The sequence below is a fragment of the Lygodium microphyllum genome, chromosome 18 (assembly GCF_053477565.2).
Source record: "Lygodium microphyllum isolate KBCC chromosome 18, Lygodium_microphyllum_v1.1.10, whole genome shotgun sequence".
NCBI classification, from domain to species: Eukaryota; Viridiplantae; Streptophyta; class Polypodiopsida; order Schizaeales; family Lygodiaceae; genus Lygodium; species Lygodium microphyllum.
The window spans coordinates 88,459,833-88,470,269 of NC_141152.1; the positions used below are offsets into that span (position 1 = coordinate 88,459,833).

The 10,437-nt window shown below is 37.3% G+C and overlaps 1 non-coding gene across 1 annotated transcript; it reads right to left on the minus strand.

Annotated features, from left to right (window-relative positions):
* Positions 1-844: 844 nt before the first annotated feature.
* Positions 845-918, minus strand: TRNAD-GUC (transfer RNA aspartic acid (anticodon GUC)). The gene has a single exon. It is a non-coding gene; the product is annotated as a tRNA-Asp (tRNA).
* Positions 919-10,437: the final 9,519 nt, after the last annotated feature.

Consider the following 10,437-nt stretch of genomic DNA (forward strand, 5'->3'; position numbering starts at 1 on the left):
CGCCCGACTGTTTGCCTTTACTTCCGTCCGAAGCCGCACCATGATATGGCAAAAGCGTGATGGCTATTCTCGTTGTTTCCAGGATTTTCTGGTTCCCCGCTAATGAAATAACTGGCACACTAGGATGTATGAACATAGTTCTATTGACTGAAACTTATTAACGTACATGGTTAATGATTAGATCTAAAAATGTCGGCGCAGGTGAAGAAAGAGGAAAAAATACTAGATCAAAGATAAAAGGATCCCACCCATCCGCTCTGCATCTGAAACAAAATTACTTCCGAGCCTGAGCATAGCGATAGGTATGCTAAGCGGTTCGGTGTGTTTTTGTGGGAACACTGATGGAACTGGTTGTTAGACCCCTGGACAACTGGTATTCTGGACTTGGGGATAAGGATGCAACTATCATAAACTTTATGGTTATCGCAAGAGAAAGGTTAAACTGTTATTTTTGAGACGAAGTAAGTGTACACAGCTTAAATAAATCGACCAAGCCCCATCCCTTAGCAATACGATCTCATGATTGGCTAGTCAATCACCTATATGTAGGTGCCATTGGAGTCCTTTAAGGCTCTGTTCACATAGTGAATGAGGATGATTGAGGTCATCTCGAGTCGGCAGAGGTGCGATGGAAAAACCTGATAGAATGGCATGTGCAAAGTGGATCTATTGGTACTACCTATATTACACTTCCTTGGGGGTGAACAGAGGAGCGATTCAGATCACACACCAGCAAAGGATACTTACAAGCCATACAACTTGGTTCCGTTTGGTTACCGATGGACCCGCAACCTGCTGCAGCAAATTTCATGCGGAAGACTAGACCGCCCATGCCCTATTGATTCGAGAAAAACGGGAATCGAACCCGCGGCTTCTGATATGACAAACCAGCACTCTAACCAACTGAGCTATTTTCCCACGCGTAATCAATGACTACAAATAAATTATCTGCCACCGATAGAATTCTCAATCAGCATTAAAATGCCCATAAACTGGCTCAAACAAAACTATCGCAGATAAGTGGCCTAAAATAAGGAACAAAAGGTAAACTTATATCATATTAGCGTTTAATTTGAAACTTTCTATTTGCCATTATCCCAGCTATGTCCTTAATGAAATTTCATATATTCCTGCACTTTACATCCCCTAAGACAATTGGCTTAGAGGTATAGAGCAGGTAGCAAAATGCGAATGTTTGTTATGTCAGATCAAGCCAATTAATGCTTTCTCCATTCACCACATCAGCAGGTAGCCAATATCTGTTAATTGACGCCTTCCCGGCTTTTCTATTAGAACTTATGTCAAAAAAACCCTTTCCCCGGCTTTGTTTCATGGGCCAATCGTTTGAATTGACGTAGCCATACAATAGAAAATATTAGCTGCAAAGATACAATCGGAGAGTTACAATCGGAGAGTTCCCACATGACATAGAAACTTCCATTCGAAAAAATAAAACTGATACAAAAGCAAATTCCAATAAGGTCTTAGTTAAATAATCAGTCATGATTCCATTAATCCTATAATGTCAAATAAATGTTTTTTTTTGGAATTAAGTCTAGCGATCAAATCACATAAATTTCTTGATCTTAATGCTCTCAAGAAAATGACATAACGTATCCGATATAATTCCAGGCGGTACTCATGCAGCAAAAGCATTTCATCAAAACCTTTGGGTCTAGTGAAGCCTGGATTATCCTTGTCTCTTAAAAAGCAGTAATATTATGCAATTTGATAGCAATTTTAGCGATTTCAATTAAAAACAACATGGACAGGCTATTAATATTTGATTGTTTAAGGCCTATTGGCTTTTATGCGAAACTGAATGGCTTTATTGGTGGGTTTTCGAGCCTTTCTAGCTGGTCTTTGGGCTTTTTTCGAATGAATGATTGTTTTCGTAATCGATTAACGGAATGGATTTGTAAACCATACGGAATCACTATTTACGGAAATAGGATAAGTAACTAATTCATGCAATTCCTCCGGAGAGATGGAATCTATCAGAGATACAATAGAGATTCACGATCGATTGGCTTCGGATATAGCTATAAAATCTTTACGTACAACTATCTGGGATTTTGCGTGTTATCAATCCTTCAAAGCATTTCTACATCTTTAAGAAACGTGGACTGGAATGCGGGCGTTCTTCACGTCTCATATGTGTCCAATTGGTTGAGAAACCATCGATCCATTTGGAATTGATATAACTTGAATTAGTCTTTCCCGCCACTCTCTTTATCATGTCGTTATATAAAGAATCAATATTCATTAACAATAAATGGCCATCTTTACAGGTAATGAATCCAAGCGCATTATGAGCAATCCTTAAGGATAAAAATGTTTTCTACAAATCCACAATAGCTCTTCCGTGCCTAAAGCCATATAAACATTTTTAATAAAATGGCACAAAAGGTTTCCAATAGCCTAAATGTGCGCCTATATCCAGTAATCCTTAAAAAATGACTCTCTTCTCCTTTCTGGAATAATATTTTCTACCTTCTCCCTTTCTCATACATGGCCGATTGATTTTCGTTTCGTTCACTTTAGTCTTAAAAAAAAAAGAGGCTAACAACACACATTCCAATAACTTTTATTGACAATTGGCCATCAACATAAGGTCTGTTTTTTATATTTATAACTGTTTGTATCGTTTGCTGATAGCATATAGTACTAAATGGCATGCACTGACAAAAATAAGTGCCTGCATTTTGGTTAGTATGCAAGATCTCAGAAAGAAATTCAAGCCTAATGGTTGACGGTACGGTAATGAAGCCGGGCAGACACCTAATGTCTTTAACCGCTATCATACCGGCTAAGGTCTGCCGGTCTCCACATCATGGCTATGATTAAACATATTAGTCAACTGCAGGCAATCTTGACTTTATAGTATAATGAAAAAAGACAACAGGTTATAAACGTTAAACAAATATACCGCAGACTTTGGAAACTAATAGAAAATACGGATACTTGCATAATCTCAGAAGATCATACTGTTATGATTAAGATAGGTGCTTATTGTAGAAAAGGGCACTTTTATAGGCTTAGTAACTGAGGCAATACTGCCATAATTTCTATAAAGAAAACCACGCAAAATTAATAGATAAGATTATTGGAACTGAAAAAACAACGCTGTGTTTCTTTTGTTTTTTAAGTTATTTTAGTAGCCTTTTGGCTAACGATCTGCCTGTGTGATAACGTTTAGGTAACAAATTGCATTTGGGAAAGAAGGTCAGCTGGACAAACTGCCAAAATTTTTATTCTTCTTTCTTGCTTAACACGACGCTTAAACCATTTTTGACATGATCGGCTTGGTGATTAAACCAAACCGATTTAAGGGTCATTTAATAAGAATTTATTGTATCACTTATAGGTTAATTAAAATGAATCTTCTGTGTTGCACTAAGTTACTCACGGAAGTATGCATACATTCTGAAAACGTTTCGAGGTAAACACCCATCCAAATAGGTAGAGTCAAAAATCCGGCGTTGAAACTGTAAGCTTAGTTCAATGGGACGAAATGAAAACATTATCCTTGCTTACCTTAAATACGTAACCTAATAAAATGCTCTCCAAATCGGGCCAGATAGTTTCCTTTCACTCTGTTCACTCACTTAAACTCCCGTCGCCATGAGTTTAGATACCCGAACTGCAATTAAATGGATTTCAGCTCTTCATATGAAGGTCTCTATACAGTAAAAGTAGAGAAGTGGCTTCTTCTTTGAACTGGTTAGATTTCGTAAAACATTCGATTGTTGTTCTATTTATTGCTTTCATCCATTTGGATTTGGAGTCAATGCAATGATATCATTCAAGTGTGCAATGCCCATTCATGATGATTCATCGATGTCTATTGATATAGGCTCTTTCTCCATTACCCTACACAAATGGAACTTACATAGATCAAAGGCTTTGGTCCCCGACCCTAATAGCAAATCACCGTAAAAATACCTAAATTACCTGCCCTTTCATAACTAGACCTTTAGAATTGCATATAGCGTACTTGCTTATAGGAGACATCAAAAGTATGCTTTATCTAGCTTGCGTACAGAATGATGTATAGAAATTATGAAAAAATTTCATAGCTTACCATACAATTTCAAATAAGCCCCTATGGTCTATATGGAAATGAGGCCTCTGTACTCCTTAAGAACACTGTTTTGAAAAGGTTTGGTTTTGAGAATGCGGCTCTATCCTTTAACGGAGGCTAAGGGGCCCTTAAGTTTTATACAATCAATAAAGGCTTTGCTGTTCTAAATTTTGGTTGGGTTTAAAAAGATATTATGAGTCCTCTTTTCTAAATTTCCGAATCTACGGTTATCTAGTTTGCCGGTGCTACCAAAAACTCCAATGCTTACGTTATTGACGTAAGATCTTGAACTCAAGTGAGTCATATTAAAGAAACCAGTTGTGCTTCCAGCATTGACTTCATATCAAAGTTGAGAACTCATTATGCCCTGCCATAAATGCGTGAAGTCTATATCATGGTAAAGATAACGCTTTGATATAACCAATTGCTTAACTATTGGACCAGACCAGGCGCGTTTAAGTCATTGCCTTATTTAAGTTTGCCTTCGTGAGTTAACCACTCGACTGTTTCTTGGAGACATGGTTAGAGAGGAAATGGTTAGCAGCCCTGTTCTTTTTTTTTTGCAACAAGCTATGTTTCCCATTGAGGTAAGTTGCTTTCGTTTCATCGCGAGCACCTACAACGTAGTAATTAAATCGTTTAATCATATATTTATTGGGCAGTATAATGGCCACCTCTCCACAAACAAAGGGTAAAAACATAAATTCTTCTCTCCTATTCAAATCGGAAAATTTATGTAAATATTTAGATCTTAGACCCCCAAAAACTACACAATTATATAGCCAAAGGGAATAGGGTGCGCCTAAAACCATTCCAAGTGCTGCCAATGTAGCCACAAAGATATTTTTCTAAAAAGCTCCCAATGGAATAAGAAATTCGCCAATGAAGCTGCTAGTACCAAGTAGGCTCATATTGGCTAAAGTAAAAAATGATGGGATGATAGAAAGATTGAGCATAGTACTTACTAAACCTCTGTAATATCTGACAAGTCAAGTCTTATATCGATCATATAGAGCACCAACACATAAAAAAAGAGCTAAAAAGACCAATCCATGACTTGGCATAAGTAAAATGCTACCTTCAATTCCCTGTACGTTTAATAGAGTGAAATACTCTCCTTAAATCAATCAAGGTCATTCGATTCCTCCCCAAACCGTACAGAATCGTTGCCCATCATACGACTTTTTAACCCCATTTCATTTATCAACTGATGTGTTTTGCCCCATCTCAGAAAATGTAAGGTCAACGATTAGGATTTTTCTCTTTGCACTCATATGTGAAATTTCTACTTCAGATGAAACCTAAAAAATAATTCATATGCAGTCGCATCATATACTGGAAAGCATTGTCTTAAACAATAGACTAGTTAAACTTGCTATCTTTTGGTGTAAGATTAGGTGCTTGTAACCATATGTTTTGGTTCAGTAAGTTACAAGCCCATGTCATGTTAAGAGTAAATGGTTCCACAGACAACATCACTATTATGAAGGCTAGAAACTTAAATATTCACACTAATATTGTATTGAGCCCATTCTGTATGATGGCAAACAAAAAATTTGTACATAGGGGTATGGAGTAATATCCGCAAGGATCATACGGATATATGGGCCCCTTTCCTTCCACTGAATGTTCCAGCGCTTTTTGTCTACATGGCTCCTTAATGAAAGTTAGGTAGGTACTATGGGCTTCTGATTTCCAGCCATACGCCCTTCGTAAAGCGAATGAAGACTGATAGTGTTTGAAACGTCATACATAAGGTATCCTTTTAAATTTAGGCAAAGCAATCAAAGGTTGATTTAAAAAAAACACATAACCTTTGAAATACTAACGCACAATAAATTTAGACCGTTTGCTTGCTTGCATGCAAGTCGGCAGCCAAAATAATTACTTTATTTGCAAGGGTTTGCAGTTTAGCCAGATCTCGCCTTTGTCACCTATAGGCTGTGACGTCTAGAGTCATTGTTCATACATTTTCTTTGTCTTCGATAAAATGAGTCCTTTACTCTCCCACTCGTTATGGCCTTAGCACCTAGTCTCGATGGTTGATGGGAAATATAGTGGTTTATATGTTCTTGTTTTCTTGTGTATACCGGACACGTGTTTTGGAAAGTATTGTTTTAGAAGTGACTTTAACTTGCCTGTCTAGGCTCAACTCGCTTAACGTTGGCAGACTTTCTTGATTTGATTAAACAATCTGAAAAGATGTCGGGGATATTAAGAAATATCTTAAAGCATGTTATAAGACTCAAATCTAAGTATGGGCAACGCCATGCATCGTTATGAGGCTTCCATCAATTCAGTGAAGGTAAAAAGTGAACTGAGAAAACCGTCTCTTTTCTGAGCTTCAGTAAATGAACAATCATTTGGTTGCTTAGTGAGCCACGTGCTTTACGCTTTTTTTCTTCACAGACAAAGCAGCTTAAAATGAACCCATATCGCTAACATCTTTGTTCATTTTGCTTTAATTTTCAATTCTCATTGCGTAAAACCAACTAATAAAGTGTTACACATATTCGCTTATAAAACTAGCAAAGTCTCCTTAGCTGATCTTTCATCTTTAATAGCAAAACAATAAAGTCAAACAAGCTGGCCCTGCATCCTATGCAAATACTTCATTGCCAGATTATATCAAGCTGCTTTTACAGCATGCTATGTTCTCTATTTTATTGTTAGAAGGTTGATAAGTTGCACACTCGGAACAAAAAAATTAATTGAATATGTTCATAATTATAGGTAACTATTAGGCCTCCCGACTAAACATACCAATAGTCACGAAATTCATATAAGCTACCGAGGAGTAGGCAATAATCTTTTTTAGATCGATTTGTCTTATGGTAGTTAAGGACATATATATGACTGCAATCATGCTTAAGGTATAAAGGAAAGGAGTGAAATAAAGCGTCGCTTTAGGAAACATGGGTATGGAGAATCTTAATAAACCATAGGTTTCCAATTTTAAAAGAATTCCTGCCAAGATTACAGATCCAGCTGTAAGTGCCTCTACATAAGCCTCAAATAACCAAATATGAACTGGTACCACAAGCACTTTTATAGCAAAAGAGACGAAAAGGGCAAGCCATAACAAAATTTAACATCATTCACTAAATCGTGTAGTTAATAATACATGTGAATCAGTAGTTCCTGCTTGGAAAAAAATCAATAAAATAGCTAGAAACATAAAGACGGATCCAAATAGAGTATATAAAAAAAACTAATATACCGCTCATATCTTTCTTTATCTAAAACCCCATACTCCTATAATAATGGGAGAGTCAAAAATAGGCCCCTTATTTTACTTTAGGAAATAGGCCAAAAAAAGGCTCCGATAAGTACCCAATCCCTGCTCAAAGAACCATACGTGATACTTTCACATCATATGGCTCCGTTTTAAGATAGCAAATGACCCCCGGCTCTTGTTAATTGCCCGTGATAATCGCTCTTGGTCTGGAAATTGAATCCATTGTCATGATTCTATTTTTTTCCGTTTTTAGGCTCACCCTAGCAAGCATTTCTCAGGCCTTTTATCTAAACCTAAAATAGAATGGGTTAATGAGTACATCATATTATATCATATATGTGTTTTCTTGTTTTGCTTGTAAGCTTTTTTTGGATATCTGGCCAGAAACCAATCAATTTTAGATGCATGGGTTTTCTGTCCGCTTGCCGACAAGTTAGATCATAAACCTTGCCTAATTTTCCCTTAAAAGGGAAGCCCTTTTACTGTGTTGCTAGCCATATACATGAAGCTTTTACGAATTTTGTTCATCATGTTGTGAAAGACAAAGGTTCATAGGAAAGTAATTTTGTTTTCTGAAATTAATATATTAAAGCGCGGTTGATGTGAATTGCTCGAATTTGAGCCTTTTGCTTTTCTGTGCTAGGGTGAACCCTTTTTCTATCCATCATTCATAGGTCCTTAGAGCAGTTAATAATTAAACTAGGAAACCCTTGCCATAAAAGACTAGCCGGCCAAACGGGCTAAAAGTGGCAAATTATTGCACATAGTAGTCCTTGCATGGTGCCTCACATACACATACTTATGAACTACACAAATGTTTCTACACATGTACATGACAATCATAGACATACACACATGTATGCACACCTACATAAAGGTACATATATACACATGCATGTTATACACAAATATGCACGCAAGCAATGTCCTAAGGTATACACACCTATGAAACACACAAATGTGCAAACACACACACACAAACACTTGCATGCATACATGCACACTTATACATGTGCACACACACACACAAGTGATACCAAAGGGTGAAAATTACACAAATACATACACTTTTTAATGCACATATATATAAGAACATGTATACAATCTCATATATAGACATAGTTATGCACATGAGAGAGAGAGAGAGTCAAGTTCAAGATAGAATTTTCAAATTGAAACTTGAGAGTCTTTCTCTCCCTTTTTCTATTTATTCAATAGTTACTCTTTCCCTATTCCTTTTGTGATGAGAACATATGAGATGGTTCTATCAAAAGTTGAATATGTACATGTGGTGTTATGTCTCTTTCTCTCTTCTTATATTTTTTATCTTTTTCTCACTTATTTATTTGAACGAGCATACAAGATGATTCTTTAATGGTGTGGTGTATATGTGTGCACACATGAACACACATTATTTTTTTTAAAAGAACATATGAGATCATTTTTAAATGATGTGTTGTGTATGTGTGCACACATGAATACACACACACAACACAAATATGTAGACACATGCATATATACATGGCGCACAAGGACACATGCATATATCTACATATACACATGTATATATATGTACACAAGCAAACATACTCAAAACACACATAGACATATATGAAATGTACAAATATGTACAGATATCCATGTCTATGCACACATACATATGTGTAGATGTGAATATAGAGACACACCCACAAACACAAGCATTTTGATCATTTCTATGAAATGGAAATATTTAGTCATATCACCATGGTTGTGATCATAAAAATAGAGGAAAATCATGAAATAAATTTAGAGACTTATAATTAGTTATAGGTAATGAAATTTGCAGATCGATTTTTCTTATGCTAAATGGCCTATTATGGAGTAGCATGTCGCGGCTAATAGTAGTGGATAGAGAAAATCCCCTATTGAGACAATCAACTTCATAGCTTTTTAACACTAGTAAGGATATGTGATGCCTTAACTAGACTTGAGCTATCAAAAAATGGCCCTTGCTAGCGGCCTATATGTTTCATGTCATTATGGGCCCCTATTCTACTATTGACCCACGTGTCAAGATTGTGGGAGAGAAGGAAGGAGTCTCGCTTGAAGCTTTCTTGCTTGCACAATGGGGGAAGACACACAAGGGTGGAGGCTGAAAATAGTTTTCCTCTTCTTAGTTGTGTAAGCCAAAAAGAACTCTCATACAAAGAAATAGAAGAACCATAGATATGGGTCTCAAACCAAACTCAACTAACTAAGGTGGCATACTAACTGAGCCACGAACTAGAGTAGATAAGGATAGCTGTCATCTAGCTATTATTCATGGGCGGTGTACCAACCGCATCTACAACTGACAAGTCGGTGACATAAATGCACAACGGTCACCCTGGCGTATCACGAGTGGAGCTCGATATCTCAACACTCCCCCTCGAGCTCAATCCCAATTCCTGCACACCAAGCAGGTCTCTGAACTTGCGCAGCTTCTCTGCGCCCAATGCCTTCGTGAATATGTCAGCTACCTGATCCTCTGTGCTGACATAAACTAGATCAATAAGACCTAGTAAAACCCTCTCTCGCACATAGTGATAATGCACCTCAATGTGCTTTGTTCTAGCATGATAGACTGGGTTATTTGCCAAGTGTATACTACTCATGTTGTCACAATAAATGACAACTGGCCCATCTGTAGGCTGATGCATATCATAAAGTAGCTTATGCAACCAAGCTACCTCACATGCAGCCATTGCTGCACCCCTGTACTCAGCCTCTGTGCTCGACAAGGCAACTGTAGGCTGTTTCTTGCTGCTCCAAGTGACTGCAGCACTCCCAAAAGAGAACACATATCCACTGGTAGATCGTCTATCAGAAATGCTACCAGCCCAATCAGCATCAGTGTATCCATGCAACTGTATCTGAACCCCAGTCTCATAAAATAGTCCATACTGCAATGTGGACTTCACATACCTGAGTATGCGTCTAGCTGCATCCAAATGCGGTTTCCTTGGAGCCTGCATAAACTGACTTACCAATCCAACAGCATAGCTCAAATCTGGCCTGGTAATAGTCATATAAATCAAGCTTCCTACTATGCGTCTGTACATAGTAGGGTCTTCCAGAAGCTCACCTGCATCTG